Raw genomic sequence first — 19,011 nt, 5'->3', positions numbered from 1 at the left:
GTTTTTTACAAAGACAATTAATAAATCATGATTATTATGAATTTCATATTCCATTTTGGGTTTTTAAAACACCAAAACTTGTTACTTATCATAAATGAAGATCTCTTTGCTCAATGATCGTCGTGCCTTGGGCACAGTGTGATGTGTGCTGTCAAGCAAGACGGGGCGTTACTAAGAAACCCTCCCCTCTCTCTTCACTAACTACGCATATATTATGATATTCTGTAATAATACTTGAGCGATTTTTCTTCGTCTGTATGTTAGCGAGATGTTTTCCTTGTCTTTTCCTCATTGGCATGATGAAATTCTTGCCGAAAACATACATAAACATACGTAAAAGCAGGCGTATGTCAGAGGTGAAATGGAACGTGTAGACTACTCGTCGTCTGTGATCGCACTAAATCAGGACTGGACAGTGGACTTGGCCTGAAGTCTCCTTCTCGACTCGGGGAATGTCAACAGATGCCATTTCTCCCAAGTTTCTTTGACAATAATTATCAAAATTTACGATAATAGAGAAGGAAATATTGCAATTTCTTGTACGGATCAATGTTTTAGGCTTATTGAGTTACGTTAACTAATTACCCTGTAACTACGAAAGTAAGAGGAATTTTTGACGAAATATTTCGTATACGTATTCTCAATTGCCATATGAAGCTCCATGAATTTTTTCATGACTGCATTTTTCGCCCTATACCTCATATATAGGCGTTCCGGCCGGCCCCCTTAAGTTTGTATCTCTTAAAGAGGTTACATGTGGCGGAGCCCCCCCCGGCAGGTAACACGTTTTACAAGGTTAGGTTCATTAGGTTAGTATACTAACCTATATGTTATTCTTCCTTCATTTTTATGTAAAATACAACAATAAAATACTCATGATTGTAGCTTTTATCAGTTTTGAGATATTTTCATATAAATAACGATAATTGCCAAAATTTCAACCTTCGGTCAAACTTTGACTCTACCGAAATGGTCGAAAAACGCAATTGTAAGGTAAAACGCTTATATTCTAGTAATATTCAATCATTTACCTTAATTTGTAACTAATTGGAAGTTTCTAGCACAATATTTCGATTTATGGTGAATTTATGAAAAAACCTTTTCCTTACGTCCGTGCGGTAACTCTTCCGAAAAAAATCTACATGGGGCGATTGTGGTAATGTTTCATTACAATCAACTTACCTGTCAGATATATACATAGCTAAGAACTCCGTCCGTTCCCGACCAGAAATTCAAATTTCGCGCCACTCGCTACAGGTAGGTCAGGTGATCTACCGGCCTGCCCTGGGCGGCAGGACTAGGAACCATTCCCGTTTTCTACTCATGTATTTTCTGTCGCCGGTGGTATCAACATCGTTGCTGCCACCTCTTGACTGGAATCGCTTTTCTAGACAATTGATCATCTTTTTGTGGACTTTTGGTGACGTACCTGGATCGTTGTTTTGGCATTCGCTACTGTGGACTGGATTTGGACTTGCTTTTGATTTTTCTTCAGAATGTCTGATTCAAGTTTGTGTGAGAATGTGTGTGAATGTAGGCTGCAAGGTGAGGATACCGAAAGCTTCGGTTGATCCTCACACTGTATGTCGCAAATGTAGGGGTTTTGATTGTTCTATTCTAAACACCTGTCATGAGTGTGAGAGGTTGAATGTTGAGGAATGGAAGACTCTAACTTCTTTACTTGAAGAAGTTAGAAAGGATAGTCAAAGAAAGGGCTGCATCTAAAATTGGCGGGTAGTAGTACAAGGCCTATTGAGCCTTTGGATAATTCTAACTCTTCTCTTAATTATGATTCTGTATCAGGACCCTCACTGGCCGGTACATTCAGATTCGGCATCGGAAATTGCTGAACTGAAGGCTACTCTTCACAGGATGAGATCCAAAATGGCTACCATGAAAGGTAAGGACTGTGAAAGTGATTTTAGTGAAGTGAGTGTCCCCAGTGTTGTGGAGGGGGCGTCTGACCGTCTCTGCGACGCTCCCAGGCCTAGACCTCTTCCAAGCTCCCAAGCCCAGAGGAGAAGGAAAGTCGAAAGCCGTACGGAGGTTGTGGAGAATTCCCCCCGGTCAGGCGTACCCTTCAGCAGGTGCTGTATATAGACAGCCTGCTCAGGACCGCTATCGAAAAAGCGTCCTCAGAGAGTGCTTCTCTTCGTCCGCTTCTCCCTCTCCTAAACGAGGGTGAAGGATTATTCGGACTTGTCCAGGCCCCCTGAAAAGGCACTGGAGAGATCCTGGTTTGGATTCAAGCCCAGAACGCTTTTCGGAAGAAGCGCCTCCTTCTATCAAGAAGGCGAAGAGGGTTTTGCCGTCCATGATGGGGGCAACACGCCTTCGAGGTCTCCCTCTCCCGTTCAAGAAGACGCAGGAGAAGCGTCCAAGAGGATCATTTTGGCGGTACAGGAACAGCTTTCCGCCTAGTAGGAGTCCTTTCAAAGGATCCTCCTCGTTAAGAAAGACGTCAGACTGCCGGTCAAGAAGACTCGTCTTCTTCTCCCACTAGGAGTGAGGCTCCTGTGAGACGTGAGTCTTTTGAGAACTCAGATAGAGACTCGTGGGAAGATTTTGATTCGCCAGGCAAGCGCGTCGCGCCAGCCAAGCGCGAGGCGTCCTACAGACGTGAAGCGTCCTCTAAGAGAGAGTCAGACAAGCGAGAAACGCATTACAGACGAGAAGGAGCATCTGTTCACGCAAGGATGTTACATCAGGAAGACGCGAGACTTCAACAAGGCACGAGGCGTTCAGTCAGGCGCGAGACTTTTGAGAGGCGCGCACCGGCACAGTCAGGGGGCGCGAGGAAGCCAGCCAAGCGCGAAGAAGGTCCAGTCAGGCGCGAGACGCCAGCCAAAGCGCGAGGATCCTGGCCAGGCGCGAGGGGCGCCAGCCCAAGCGACCGAGGAGTCGCCAGGCGCGAGACGGCCCAGCCAAGTGCGAGGCGCAGCCAGGCGCGAGGCGCCAGCCAAGCGCGAGGAGCCAGCCAAAGTACGAAGAGCCAGTCAAGCATAGGAGCTCTTTACACTCTCTTAGCCCTATCCTATTAGGAGTTTGTCCCCAGTAGAGAGAATTGTTGGACAAGAAGACCCGGAACGGGAAGTGGCCCTCTCCTACTGGATCCGATTATGGAAGAGGAATCAGAGGACGAGTCTCACGGTAAAGAAGGACTGTCGAACTACAAAGTTTTGACAGCTCTCCTTCTCCAGGAATACGGAGATGCATTGATCCCTGCCGCTCCTCCTTCGCCTCGTTCACTGTTTTCATGCTCGAAGACTCCGAAATCGTCGGCTTTCTTGAAGATGAGACCGACGATTTCTATGAAGAGAGCTCTGCAATCGCTGGATAACTGGATGCTAACTAAGAAAGAGCTAGAAGGACAGTCTTTTGCATGCTCCCCCTAGACTTACGAGCAAGAGAGGGATGTGGTACCAGACTGGGGAGAATATGGGTCTCACTCTCCCAGCTTCAGCTGAAGCTGACTTTTCCAGTCTTGTAGACGCATACAGGAGACATAGCCTTCACACGGCTAAGATTACTTGGGGCCTTTCAGAGTTGGATCATCTCCTCAAGGGACTTTTTCACATTCTAGAAGTCTTTAACTTCCTAGATTGGTCCCTTGGGGTGATGTCCAAGAAGGCTCATGCCCCTGAAGGGCTAGAACCGGATGTACTCCTAGCAATTTTGTCATGTATTGACAAGGCGGTGCAAGACGGCTCAGGGGAAGTTTCTTCCTTATTTGGAGCAGGTCTCTTGAAGAAGAGATCTGTGTTTAGCGCTTTCTTGACGAAAGCAGTATCACATTCACAAAGAGCAGCTTTGTTATTCGCCCCTAGGTCTGATTTTTCTGTTCCCGTCACAGTGGTGAAGGATATTTCCCGATCTCTGACAGAGAAAGCGACTCAGGATCTTCTCCTGCATCTCCAGGAAGAGAGCCAGTGATGGTGGGAGAAAAGAAAGTGGCGTCTACTCCTGTTCGGAGCCCTTTCGAGGTGGCCTCCAACTAGAGTTACCGCTAAAAGGAAAAACGACCGAGAAGAGAGGTCGAAGCTCGTTCCGCCCCTTTAAAAGGGGAAAGTGAAGTGGCGCCTCCTCCAAACACCAGTAGGTGCCAGGCTCCGGGGATTTGCGGAAGCCTGGACTCGCATCGACACAGACCCTTGGTCGATGTCGGTTCTTCAGAAGGGATATCTCATTCCTTTCCTGGACAATCCTCCCCTGACGTCAAACTCCGAGGGAACTGTCCGCCAATTACAAGGACCCTGTGTTGAAAGATACTCTTCAACAAATGGTGGATCAAATGTGGGACAAGAGAGCTATAGAACTTGTGCTGGATCAAAGCTCCCCGGGGTTTTACAATCGTCTTTTCTTGGTTGCGAAAGCCTCGGGGGGCTGGAGACCAGTTCTGGATGTCAGCGCTCTGAACAAGTTTGTTCAAAAACAGAAGTTCTCCATGGAAAACCTCTGCTTCAGTCCTGGCGGCTCTTCGCCAAGGGGATTGGATGGTGTCTCTGGATCTCCAGGACGCCTATTTTCACGTCCCGATCCATCCTTCGTCGAAGAAGTACCTCCGTTTCATGACGGGGGGAAGGATCTTCCAATTCAGAGCCTTGTGCTTCGGCCTGTCTACGGCGCCTCAGGTTTTCACGAACCTTTTGAAAAATGTGGCGAGATGGCTTCATCTGAAAGGAATCAGTATATCGCTTTACCTAGACGACTGGCTTATCAGAGCAAAGTCAGAGGAACAGTGTTTGGAGGACCTGACTGTGACACTAAACCTAATAAAGACTTTAGGATTACTCGTGAACCTCGAGAAGTCCCAACTGATACCCAGCCAGACCTTGGCTATCTGGGGATTCGGATGGATTCTCGGGGTTTTCGAGTATTCCTTCTCGAGAGAGACTAGCGAGAGGTTTAGAAAAAGTCTCTCTCTTCCTAAGGAAGGAACGGACTTCGGCGAGGGAATGGTTGAGCCTGTTAGGGACCCTTTCCTCGCTCGAACAGTTCTTTCATCTAGGAAGACTTCATCTCCGTCCTCTTCAGTTCTTCCTCAGAAGTTCGTGGAACATGAAGACAGGACTCCTCTCGGACTTTTTTTCCCATTCCAGATCTGATAAAACGACATCTAGAATGGTGGTTACTCCCACTGAGGGAAAACAAAGGTACTTCCCTGGAAATACAGAGCCCAAACCTTGTATTGTTTTCCGACGCGTCGGAAAAAGGTTGGGGAGCAACTTTGGGAAAGAAGAGAATGTCAGGCACTTGGAATGCTCTTCAAGTGTCCTGGCACATAAACTGCAAAGAACTGCTAGCTGTACACCTAGCTCTAAAGAGCTTCGAACCGTTAGTATGCAACAAAATAGTACAAGTGAATGCGGACAATACAACCGCTCTGGCATACATTCGGAAGCAGGAGGTACTCACTCGTATGCCCTTTACGAACTCACAAGAGAACTGCTGTGTGGACATCAAAACCCAAAGGAACATCTCTCTCTTGACGAGGTTCGTTCAGGGAGTAAGGAACGTACGAGCGGACAGGCTGAGCAGGAGGAACCAGGGTCCTTCATACCGAGTGGGACCCTCCACTCAGAGAAGTTTGCCTCAAGCTCTGGTCTCTTTGGGGAACTCCTCATGCGACCTCTTTGCCACGTTCCTCTCGAGGAGACTGGAAGTCTTCTGTTCAGTAGTAGAAGATCCCAGAGCTCTAGCAGTAGACGCCTTCCTACTAGATTGGTCTCAGGTAGACGTTTACGCATTTCCCCCATTCAAGATTCTGGGACAAGTACTCAGGAATTTCATACAATCAACTTACCTGTCAGATATATACATAGCTAAGACTCCGTCGTTCCCGACAGAAATTCAAATTTCGCGCCACTCGCTACAGGTAGGTCAGGTGATCTACCGGCCTGCCCTGGGCGGCAGGACTAGGAACCATTCCCGTTTTCTACTCATATATTTTTCTGTCGCGGTGGTATCAACATCGTTGCTGCCACCTCTTGACTGGAATTCGCTTTTCTAGAGACCAATTGGATCATCTTTGGATTTTTGGTGGACTTTTGGTGACGTACCTGGATCGTTGTTTTGGCATTCGCTACTGTGGACTGGATTTGGACTTGCTTTTGATTTTTCTTCAGAAGGTCTGATTCAAGTGTTTGTGTGAGAATGTGTGTTGAATGTAGGCTGCAAGGTGAGGATACCGAAAGCTTCGGTTGATCCTCACACTGTATGTCGCAAATGTAGGGGTTTTGATTGTTCTATTTCTAACACCTGTCATGAGTGTGAGAGGTTGAATGTTGAGGAATGGAAGACTCTAACTTCTTACTTATAGAAGTTAGAAAGGGATAGAGTCAGAAGGGCTGCATCTAAAATTGCGGGTAGTAGTACAAGGCCTATTGAGGGCCCTTTGGATAATTCTAACTCTCTCATAATATGATTCTGTATCAGGACCCTCACTGGCCGTACATTCAGATTCGGCATCGGAAATTGCTGAACTGAAGGCTACTCTTCACAGGATGAGATCCAAAATGGCTACCATGAAAGGTAAGGACTGTGAAGTGATTTTTAGTGAAGTGAGTGTCCCCAGTGTTGTGGAGGGGGGCGTCTGACCGTCTCTGCGACGCTCCCAGGCCTAGGACCTCTTCCAAGCTCCCAAGCCCAGAGGAGAAGGAAAGTCGAAAGCCGTACGGAGGTTGTGGAGAATTCCCCCCGGTCAGGCGTCCCTTCAGCAGGTGCTGTATATAGACAGCCTGCTCAGGACCGCTATCGAAAAAGCGTCCTCAGAGAGTGCTTCTCTTCGTCCGCTTCTCCCTCTCCTAAACGAGGGTGGAAGGATTCGGACTTGTCCAGGCCCCTGAAAAGGCACTGGAGAGATCCTGGTTTGGATTCAAGCCCAGAACGCTTTTCGGAAGAAGCGCCTCCTTCTATCAAGAAGGCGAAGAGGGTTTTGCCGTCCCATGATGGGGGCAACACGCCTTCGAGGTCTCCCTCTCCCGTTCAAGAAGACGCAGGAGAAGCGTCCAAGGAGGATCATTTTGGCGTACAGGAACAGCTTTCCGCCTTAGTAGGAGTCCTTTCAAAGGATCCTCCTCGTAAGAAAGACGTCAGACTGCTGGTCAAGAAGACTCGTCTTCCTTCTCCCACTAGTGAGGCCCTGTGAGACGTCCCACTAGGAGTGAGGCTCCTGTGAGAGTTTTGATTCTTTTGAACTCAGATAAAGACTCATGGGAAGATTTTGATTCGCCAGGCAAGCGCGTGCGCCAGCCAAGCGCGAGGCGTCCTACAGACGTGAAGCGTCCTCTAAGAGAGAGTCAGACAAGCGAGAAACGCATTACAGACGAGAGGAGCATCTGTCACGCAAGGATGTTACATAGGAGACGCGAGACTTCAACAAGGCACGAGGCGTCAGTCAGGCGCGAGACTTTTGAGAGGCGCGAGGCACCAGTCAGGCGCGAGGCGCCAGCCAAGCGCGAAGAGTCAGTCAGGCGCGAGACGCCAGCCAAGCGCGAGGATCCTGCCAGGCGCGAGGCGCCAGCCAAGCGCGAGGAGTCAGCCAGGCGCGAGACGCCAGCCAAGCGCGAGGCGCCAGCCAGGCGCGAGGCGCCAGCCAAGCGCGAGGAGCCAGCCAAGTACGAAGAGCCAGTCAAGCATAGGAGCTCTTTACACTCTCTTAGCCCCTCTCCTATTAGGAGTTTGTCCCCAGTAGAGAGAATTGTTGGACAAGAAGAACCCGAACGGGAAGTGCCGCTCCTACTAGATCCGATTATGGAAGAGGAATCAGAGGACGAGTCTCACGGTAAAGAAGGACTGTCGAACTACAAAGTTTTGACAGCTCTCCTTCTCCAGGAATACGGAGATGCATTGATCCCTGCCACGCTCCTCCTTCGCCTCGTTCACTGTTTTCATGCTCGAAGACTCCGAAATCGTCGGCTTTCTTGAAGATGAGACCGAAGATTTCTATGAAGAGAGCTCTGCAATCGCTGGATAACTGGATGCTAACTAGAAAGAGCTAGTAAGGACAGACAGTCTTTTGCATGCCTCCCCCTAGACTTACGGGCAAGAGAGGGATTTGGTACCAGGACTGGGGAGAATATGGGGTCTCACTCTCCCAGCTTCAGCTGAAGCTGACTTTTCCAGTCTGGTAGACGCATCCAGGAGACATAGCCTTCACACGGCTAAGATTACTTGGGGCCTTTCAGAGTTGGATCATCTCCTCAAGGGACTTTTTTCACATTCTAGAAGTCTTAAACTTCCTAGATTGGTCCCTTGGGGTGATGTCCAAGAAGGCTCATGCCCCTGAAGGGCTAGAACCGGATGTACTCCTAGCAATTTTGTCATGTATTGACAAGGCGGTGCAAGACGGCTCAGGGGAAGTTTCTTCCTTATTTGGAGCAGGTCTCTTGAAGAAGAGATCTGTGTTTAGCGCTTTCTTGACGAAAGCAGTATCACATTCACAAAGAGCAGCTTTGTTATTCGCCCCTAGGTCTGATTTTCTGTTCCCGTCACAGTTGGTGAAGGATATTTCCCGATCTCTGACGGAGAAAGCGACTCAGGATCTTCTCCTGCAATCGTCCAGGAAGAAGAGACCAGTGATGGTGGGAGAAAAGAAAGTGGCGTCTACTCCTGTTCGGCCCTTTCGAGGTGGCCCTCCAACTAGAGTTACCGCTAAAAGGAAAACGACCGAGAAGAGAGGTCGAGCCTCGTTCCGCCCCTTTAAAAGGGGAAAGTGAAGTGGCGCTCCTCCAAACACCAGTAGGTGCCAGGCTCCGGGGATTTGCGGAAGCCTGGACTCGCATCGACACAGACCCTTGGTCGATGTCGGTTCTTCAGAAGGGATATCTCATTCCTTTCCTGGACAATCCTCCCCTGACGTCAACTCCGAGGGAACTGTCCGCCAATTACAAGGACCCTGTGTTGAAAGATACTCTTCAACAAATGGTTGGATCAAATGTGGGACAAAGAGAGCTATAGAACTTGTGCTGGATCAAAGCTCCCCGGGTTTTACAATCGTCTTTTCTTGGTTGCGAAAGCCTCGGGGGGCTGGAGACCAGTTCTGGATGTCAGCGCTCTGAACAAGTTTGTTCAAAAACAGAAGTTCTCCATGGAAACCTCTGCTTCAGTCCTGGCGGCTCTTCGCCAAGGGGATTGGATGGTGTTCTCTGGATCTCCAGGACGCCTATTTTCACGTCCCGATCCATCCTTCGTCGAAGAAGTACCTCCGTTTCATGACGGGGGGAAGGATCTTCCAATTCAGAGCCTTGTGCTTCGGCCTGTCTACGGCGCCTCAGGTTTTCACGAACCTTTTGAAAAATGTGGCGAGATGGCTTCATCTGAAAGGAATCAGTATATCGCTTTACCTAGACGACTGGCTTATCAGAGCAAAGTCAGAGGAACAGTGTTTGGAGGACCTTGACTGTGACACTAAACCTAATAAAGACTTTAGGATTACTCGTGAACCTCGAGAATAGTTCCCAACTGATACCCAGCCAGAACTTGGTCTATCTGGGGATTCGGGTGGATTCTCGGGGTTTTCGATCATTTCCTTCTCGAGAGAGACTAGCGAGAGGTTTAGAAAAAGTCTCTCTCTTCCTAAGGAAGGAACGGACTTCGGCGAGGGAATGGTTGAGCCTGTTAGGGACCCTTTCCTCGCTCGATAACAGTTCTTTCATCTAGGAAGACTTCATCTCCGTCCTCTTCAGTTCTTCCTCAGAAGTTCGTGGAACATGAAGACAGGACTCCTCTCGGACTTTTTTCCCATTCCAGATCTGATAAAACGACATCTAGAATGGTGGTTACTCCCACTGAGGGAAAACAAAGGTACTTCCCTGGAAATACAGAGCCCAAACCTTGTATTGTTTTCCGACGCGTCGGAAAAAGGTTGGGGAGCAACTTTGGGAAAGGGAGAGAAAGTGTCAGGCACTTGGAATGCTCTTCAAGTGTCCCTGGCACATAAACTGCAAAGAACTGCTAAGCTGTACACCTAGCTCTAAAGAGCTTCGAACCGTTAGTATGCAACAAGATAGTACAAGTGAATGCGGACAATACAACCGCTCTGGCATACATTCGGAAGCAAGGAGGTACTCACTCGTATGCCCTTTACGAACTCACAAGAGAACTGCTGTTGTGGACATCCCAAAGGAACATCTCTCTCTTGACGAGGTTCGTTCAGGGAGTAAGGAACGTACGAGCGGACAGGCTGAGCAGGAGGAACCAGGTCCTTCATACCGAGGTGGACCCTCCACTCAGAAGTTTGCCTCAAGCTAGGCTCTCACTTTGGGGAACTCCTCATGTCGACCTCTTTGCCACGTTCCTCTCGAGGAGACTGGAAGTCTTCTGTTCAGTAGTAGAAGATCCCAGAGCTCTAGCAGTAGACGCCTTCCTACTAGATTGGTCTCAGGTAGACGTTTACGCATTTTCCCCATTCAGATTCTGGGGCAAGTACTCAGGAAGTTTGTGACTTCAAAGGGGACAAGAATGACCCTGATAGCCCCTTTTGGCCAGCTCAAGAATGGTTTCCAGAGGTACTGGAGTGGATAGTAGACTTCCCCAGATCCCTTCCACAAAGGAGGGATCTTCTCAGACAGCCACACTTCGAGAGTTTCATCAAAACCTCCCCGCTCTCGCTCTGACTGCCTTTCGACTATCGAAAGACTTGTCAGAGAGAGCTTTTCTAGTAAAGCAGCAAGCTCGATCGCTAGAGCCCGGAGAACTTCCACTATCCGGGTTTACCAATCCAAGTGGGAAGTTTTTAGAAGGTGGTGTAAGTCAAAGAAGTTGTCTCCTCCAGTACCTCTGTAACAGAAATAGCTGATTTTCTGTTATTCCTGAGGGAAGAATCGCAGCTCTCGCCGTAGCCACGATAAAGGGCTATAGAAGTATGCTATCGGCCGTCTTTAGGAATAGAGGCCTAGATTTGGGAAACAATAAGGATCTGCATGATCTGATTAGGTCGTTTGAGACCAAGAAGTCTAGAATGACTTCTCCCCCTAACTGGAATCTAGACGTAGTACTGAAGTTCTTGGCTTCAGAGAGATTTGAACCCCTACATTTGGCCTCGTTTCGTGATATAACGAGAAAATGTTTATTCCTTTTGTCACTGGCGACGGCGAAAAGGGTTAGCGAACTGCACGCCCTTAGTGACAAAGTCGGGTTCAATATAGATTCAGCCATCTGTTCCTTCAAGGAATTATTCTTGGCGAAGAATGAAAATCCTTCGAACCCCTGGCCGAGAAACTTCGAAGTAAAAGGATTATCGGTCTCGTCGGCAGGGAACCGGAGAGGTCTCTTTGCCCAGTAAGGGCATTAAAGTTTTACTTAAAGAAAAAGGAACAGTTGGGAGGTTCTAGACAAGGCCTTTTGGTGCTCAGTGAAGGATCCATCAAGACCTATGTCTAAGAATGCCTTAGCCCTTTTTTGTCAGGAACGTAATTATGGCGCTCATAAGGCTTGCACGGATGATTCTTAAAACTCCTGAGAGTAAGAGCTCATGGAAGTGAGAGCAGTGGCGACGTCTCTCTCTTTTCAGAGAAATATGTCGCTGAAGAATATCTTGGAAGCGACATATTGGAGATGTAATTCGGTGTTTGCGGCTCACTATTTGAAGGACGTGCGTGTGACCTATGAAAAATGTTTTTTTTTTCATTAGGTCCTTTTGTGTCTGCAAGGGGCAACAATCCTGGGTACAGGAGCTTAACAACAATCCTTAAAAATTTTTTTTACTACTTATTAAGTCTAATAGATATGTTCTAGACTTTCTGCTGAACAAGTGCAGTTGCCGCACAAGCGGCCAGTCACTTCAGTTCAGTAAGGAACTCTTGTGATATCTTGTAATAGATAAAATTTTTTTTTGAAATTATTGTGTGCGTGTGCATTGTGGTTTGAGTTACGGTTGTTGCGAAGAGTTGGGGATAACTCGGAGCAATTTTTAATACTAACATGGTGGTTAGGATCAGGTGGTCGGGATTGGTTGTGTGCTCCTTAATAAGGTGTGTTGTCATGTAAGTGGATCAGCACCCATTGACAAAGTCCTTTCAGGCTCTGCCGAGTAAGTGGATAAGACCCCCTTCGGCAGACCCACAAGAATTCTTGGCCATAGATCACATATCTCGCTAAAGTTTCTTGAGGTGATGCAGACTACGGGGAAAACACCCACGAAGTCTACCACCTATCAGGTAGGAACCAAGGTTTTTAATTTATACCTACAACAGATGTTGTTTACCTGTCTATTCCAGTAGTAGCTGTTTCGTTTACCCTCCACCGAAGGGTGCCCAATCAGCTATGTATATATCTGACAGGTAAGTTGATTGTATGAAAATGATATTGTTATAATACAATAAAGTTTCATACATACTTACCTGGCAGATATATACAATTAGGGCCCACCCAGCCTCCCCGCAAGGAGACAGGTGGAAGAGAAAAATATATGAGTAGAAAACGGGAATGGTTCCTAGTCCTGCCGCCCAGGGCAGGCCGGTAGATCACCTGACCTACCTGTAGCGAGTGGCGCGAAATTTGAATTTCTGTCGGGGACGACGGAGTCTTAGCTATGTATATATCTGCCAGGTAAGTATGTATGAAACTTTTATTGTATTATAACAATATCATGTTTGTGACTTCAAAGGGGACAAGAATGACCCTGATAGCCCCCTTTTGGCCAGCTCAACAAGAATGGTTTCCAGAGGTACTGGAGTGGATAGTAGACTTCCCCAGATCCCTTCCACAAAGGAGGGATCTTCTCAGACAGCCACACTTCGAGAGGGTTTATCAAAAAAACTCCCCGCTCTCGCTCTGACTCCCTTTCGACTATCGAAAGACTTGTCAGAGTGAGAGGCTTTTCTAGTAAAGCAGCAAGCTCGATCGCTAGAGCCCGGAGAACTTCCACTATCTGGGTTTACCAATCCAAGTGGGAAGTTTTTTAGAAGGTGGTGTAAGTCAAAGAAGTTGTCCTCCTCCAGTACCTCTGTAACAGAAATAGCTGATTTTCTGTTATTCCTGAGGGAAGAATCGCAGCTCTCCGTTTAGCCACGATAAAGGGCTATAGAAGTATGCTATCGGCCGTCTTTAGGAATAGAGGCCTAGATTTGGGAAACAATAAGGATCTGCATGATCTGATTAGGTCGTTTGAGACCAAGAAGTCTAGAATGACTTCTCCCCCTAACTGGAATCTAGACGTAGTACTGAAGTTCTTGGCTTCAGAGAGATTTGAACCCCTACATTTGGCCTCGTTTCTGATATAACGAGAAAATGCATTTATTCCTTTTGTCACTGGCGACGGCTAAAAGGGTTGCGAAACTGCACGCCCTTAGTGACAAAGTCGGGTTCAATATAGATTCAGCCATCTGTTCCTTCAAGGAATTATTCTTGGCGAAGAATGAAAATCCTTCGAACCCCTGGCCGAGAAACTTCGAAGTAAAGGATTATCGGGTCTCGTCGGCAGGGAACCGGAGAGGTCTCTTTGCCCAGTAAGGGCATTAAAGTTTTACTTAAAGAAAAAGGAACAGTTGGGAGGTTCTAGACAAGGCCTTTGGTGCTCAGTGAAGGATCCATCAAGACCTATGTCTAAGAATGCCTTAGCCTTTTTTGTCAGGAAAACGTAATTATGGACGCTCATAAGGCTTGCACGGATGATTCTTTAAAAAACTCCTGAGAGTAAGAGCTCATGAAGTGAGAGCAGTGGCGACGTCTCTCTCTTTTCAGAGAAATATGTCGCTGAAGAATATCTTGGCTTAAGCGACATATTGGAGATGTAATTCGGTGTTTGCGGCTCACTATTTGAAGGACGTGCGTGTGACCTATGAAAAATGTTTTTCATTAGGTCCTTTTGTGTCTGCGGGCACAATCCTGGGTACAGGAGCTTACAACAATCCTTAAAAATTTTTTTTACTACTTAAGTCTAATAGATATGTTCTAGACTTTCTGCTGAACAAGTGCAGTTGCCGCACAAGCGGCCAGTCACTTCAGTTCAGTAAGGAACTCTTGTGATATCTTGTAATAGATAAATTTTTTTTTTTGAAATTATTGTGTGCGTGTGCATTGTGGTTTGAGTTACGGTTGTTGCGAGAGTTGGGGATAACTCGAGCAATTTTTAATACTAACATGGTGGTTAGGATCAGGTGGTCGGGATTGGTTGTGTGCTCTTTAATAAGGTGTGTTGTCATGTAAGTGGATCAGCACCCATTGACAAAGTCCTTTCAGGCTCTGCCGAGTAAGTGGATAAGACCCCTTCGGCAGACCCACAAGATTCTTGGCCATAGATCACATATCTCGCTAAAGTTTTCTGAGGTGATGCAGACTACGGGGAAAACACCCACGAAGTCTACCACCTATCAGGTAGAAACCAAAGTTTTTAATTTATACCTACAACAGATGTTGTTTACCTGTCTATTCCAGTAGTAGCTGTCTCTTACCCTCCACCGAAGGGTGCCAATCAGCTATGTATATATCTGACAGGTAAGTTGATTGTATGAAAATGATATTGTTATAATACAATAAAACGGTAAAGTTTCATACATACTTACCTGGCAGATATATACGATTAGGGCCCACCCAGCCTCCCCCGCAAGGAGACAGGTGGAAGAGAAAATATATGAGTAGAAAACGGGAATGGTTCCTAGTCCTGCCGCCCAGGGCAGGCCGGTAGATCACCTGACCTACCTGTAGCGAGTGGCGCGAAATTTGAATTTCTGTCGGGGACGACGGAGTCTTAGCTATGTATATATCTGCCAGGTAAGTATGTATGAAACTTTACTTGTATTATAACAATATCATTTTGCACCATTTTAAAATTAGCAGTAATATAAAGTTTTATATATGGAAATGTGCGCAATTTCATGCACAATACAACTAAAAACAACCCATGGTTGTAGCTTTTATCAGTTTTGAGATATTTTCATATAAATAAAACGATAATTGCCAAAATTTCAACCTTCGGTCAACTTTGACTCTACGAAATGGTCGAAAAAACGCAATTGTAAGCTAAAACGCTTATATTCTAGTAATATTCAAGCATTTACCTTCATTTTGCAACAAATTGGAAGTCTCTAGCACAATATTTTGATTTATGGTGAATTTATGAAAAAAATAACATTTTCTTTACGTCCCGCGCGGTAACTCTTCCGAAAAAATCATACGTGCGATAGTGGTAATGTTTGCACCATTTTAAATTAGCCGTTACATAAAGTTTTATATATGAAAATGTGCGCAATTGTATTTAGAATACAACAAAAAATAATTGAAGGTTGTAGCTTTTCTCATTTTTGAAATATTTGCATATAAACTCAACGATAAATAAAAAAAAACCACCACGCTGGGGCGGTCAACTTTGACTCTACCGAAATGGTCGAGAAACGCAATTGTAAGCTAAAACTCTTACAGTCTAGTTATATTCAGTCATTTATCTTCATCTTGAAACAAATTCGAAGTCTCTAGCAAAATATTTAGATTTATGGTGATTAATTTAAAAAAAAATCTTTCCTTCCCCCTGCGCGCAGATTCTCCGCCACAAATCTCCGAAATACGTATGTCCCATTCTCGGAATATTTGCTCCGTTTCATATTAAGCATTTCATAGAGTTTTATATATGAAAATGTGCGCAATTTCATTCAGAATAAAACGAAAATATTTGAAGGTTTGGTAGCTTTTCTTATTTCCGAAATAATTGATATATATATATATAAAAATTCGACATTCCGGTCAACTTTAACTCGTCAGATATGGTCGAAAACTGCAATTGCAAGCTAATACTCTTACAGATTAGTAATATTCAATCATTTGTCTTCATTTTTGAAAGAAATTGGAAGTCTCTAGGACAATATTTAGATTTATGGTGAATTTTTGAAAAAATATTTGTTTATGTCCGCGCGTTACGAATTCATGCATTATTTTGTGATAATATTTTCTCTGTGTTGCTTTTATCATTTTACAATGTGTTATATACCAAAATGATCGCAATTTAGTGTACATTACACGAAAAAAAAGTAACTTGTTACCTTTAACCGTTTTGCACACAGCGCGATTTGAATACAATTATATATGAAATTTCGTTTTAGCGCTATCATATATCGCATTATTTATATATGATAATGATAATTTTTTTCATTTCTGATGGTTGCATACTAAACTTCAGGCAATGACAAAAAAAGGAGCCAAAAATGAACTCTTAATCTTGAAAACTAAGCGCGCTGTGATTTTTTGAAAAAAATATTTTTTCCGCTTCCGCGCTCACTCCGAAACACCTCCGGCACACGGGAGACAATTTTTATTTTACCGCTTCGGCGTTTAAGGGTTAACAGAACAGGATGATGCAAAAGTGAATCCAAATCAGAATGGTAGGAAACAGAACAAAGGATGATTCAAAAGTAAATCCAAATCAGTATGGCAGGACAGGCAACTGCAAGTTCCGTGATTGGCTGAAAGGTGTCTTATGGTATTGAGATATCCTTTCCTTGGTGAGTAGAGGAGTAATTGTTCCTACATGATATACAAACCCTTGGTCCTTCACTAAGGCGTAGCCTGGACACGGCCACTGAAGTCTTTAAACGATGGGTCTGTAGTTAACCACCGGTCTGGTCGTTGGTAGTCCCTCCGACTGGACGTAAACATTACAATCTGCTCTCAGCCGTCGATGTGGATAGAAGTGTGCGACACCCCTCTCTGCCTGACTGTTGTTGCTGATTTCTTTCCAATCCTGATGGGATTTTTCCTTGTTTTTTGGTATTGTTGTTGTGATGGTGTGTGCTTGTTTATTGACAAAATAATGCAACATTCCCATGATTTACAACAGTTGTCGACTTCTGCCCCCAGCCAATGTTGCCCCGGGGTGGAAGGGAAGAAGTTCAGTAAGGTCTGTGCTTCCCTAGATGTTGATCCTCATGCACTCTGCTCATCTTGCCAAGGGTGTGAGTGTGATTTGGATGATCATTGTGCAGTGTGTTCTCTTTGGTCCATGGTGCAGTTGGGGAAGTTTGCCGGAAGGAGGAAATATGTTACAAAAACTAAATCCATGATGGGGAGTAATATGCCTCCCAGCTCTTCTATGGTAGCTAACCTCTCTCCCAGCAACTTCCCATACTCACTGCCATCATTTTGGGGGAAGTTGCTCTGTCTTCTTCCTCTTCTGACAATTCGGAAGGGGAAGAAGGGGACCCCCTGCTTTGGACATGGACCTGGGTAATGCTCCTCTGAGGGTCTTTCCTTGCTTCGAAGGTACGCCTTCCTAGTGAGGGGAACCGCTCCCACCTACTAACCCGACTGTTGCTTCCAGAGGTGAGGTGTTAGGACTATACTAGGCTTGGACATCGCCGGGACTTGTGGGGACGCCTTCCGTGAAAGTGTTGCTGGCACACCTGAATAGAAGTACCAGCAGTGCTGTGACTCATCCCATCGTCACCACTACCATTGCAACTATGACCCAACCTGATTATTATATGCCTCCCCACCTTGTTTGGGCACATCACTATCAAGTATGTCTCGAATTGTAGTGATGGGGATTAGGCCTCCTATGCCTTCTCCACATCTCCCAGCTCCTGTGGCTGTGACAGTGCCTGCCTTTCCCACTGTCATGCCTGCTCTTGCTCCTGTGCCTACTTCTGCTCCTGTCCCTAGACCTGCTGAGTTGTCTGCTGCTACTTGGGGGTGCCCCTGACTACACTTGCAGAAGTTGTCGCAGAAGAGGTTGAAGAAGAGATTAATGAAGGTTTCATGCTTTCTTCATTGTTGTCGTCGTCTTCCACCTCCTCGCCTCCCCCTTTGAAGGCTTCATGGCTGAAGAAGAGGAAGGTAGCTTCTCTGGCCCTAAGAAGTCTCACCACGCGACTTCTAAGAATCTGCATCTTCCCCCTGGTGAGAAAGCAGTTGGCTCTTTTGTCGGCTCACCTGCTCCTTTGGGAGCGGGAACTGAGACATTGTCCAGAGGGACTTTAGTCTTGGGAACCTCTGAAGCTCAAACCAAGGTTCATTCTCCAGTCCTGACTTCCAAGGGTGCTGCTCGTGGAACCGGGGCCATTATTGGAGACTCGTTCGCAATTGGTGAAGGAGAGTCTTCTCCCCGTTAGGGCAGTGGTGCAGGACGAGAGAAGGGAAACTAAGAGGAGGATCTTTGTGTAGCCTTCTTTGCATGAGGTTTCAGCTTTGAAGAGGGCCGAGATGCGTCGTGAGGACAATGCATGTTCTTGCCAGGCTAGTAGCCACGCCACTGCTAGCAGTGGCGCTGCTACAGCATGACGAGAACCTCTGCATTCTCTTCGGCAAAGCATCTCACTGAGGACACCACGCTTTCCTAGACCCACGCCTCTGTCGCCACCGCGGATTGGCGCCAAGGTGCAGCTCATTCTTTCTGACAGCAGTGCTGTTAAGGGGGCTGGCTAGCTAATGCCATATTTTAAGGGCAGGACTTTGACATTTATACCACTCAATAAGGTGACTTGGGACATCTCCAAACCGCATATGATTTTTGCCTTTGACCTTCGGTTTTGTGACGCCAGGCCGATTTATCCCAAAAATAACCATTTTTCAAATTCTATCTCCTCCCTTGATATTTAATATTAAGACCTGGGATTACTACCATATATAGACGATGTTGACCTCTAATCAAATGAAGAGTTTTTTTCTTAAAAATTATTTATTTGCTAGATATGAATTTTTTCATTATAGTAAAAAAATAAACCCTATAAATCATGAAAAAAAATTTAGAAAAAAAATTAAACAAAAATTGGGAAAAAGGGCTTCCTTTGATTGTTCTATAATGTCTTTCTAAGCTATATACAAAATTTTAATGCTATACCTCTAAAACTAAGGGAGAAGATAGAATTTGAAGGTCAATAAGTATAGTTTTGAGATACGGGCATTCAGTTTTTCTTTGTATTTTTACAAAGACAGTGTTTAATGAATTATGATTGTTATGAATTTTATATTTCTTTTTGGGTATTTAATAAAACCAAAACTGTTATTTATCATAGTTTAATCATAAATGAAGATCCCTTTGCTCACAGATCGTAGCCTGGGGCACTGCGTCAGGCAAGACAGGGC

This window comes from Macrobrachium nipponense, chromosome 7 (assembly GCF_015104395.2).
Source record: "Macrobrachium nipponense isolate FS-2020 chromosome 7, ASM1510439v2, whole genome shotgun sequence".
Classification (NCBI taxonomy): Eukaryota; Metazoa; Arthropoda; class Malacostraca; order Decapoda; family Palaemonidae; genus Macrobrachium; species Macrobrachium nipponense.
This window is presented reverse-complemented; position numbering follows the sequence as displayed.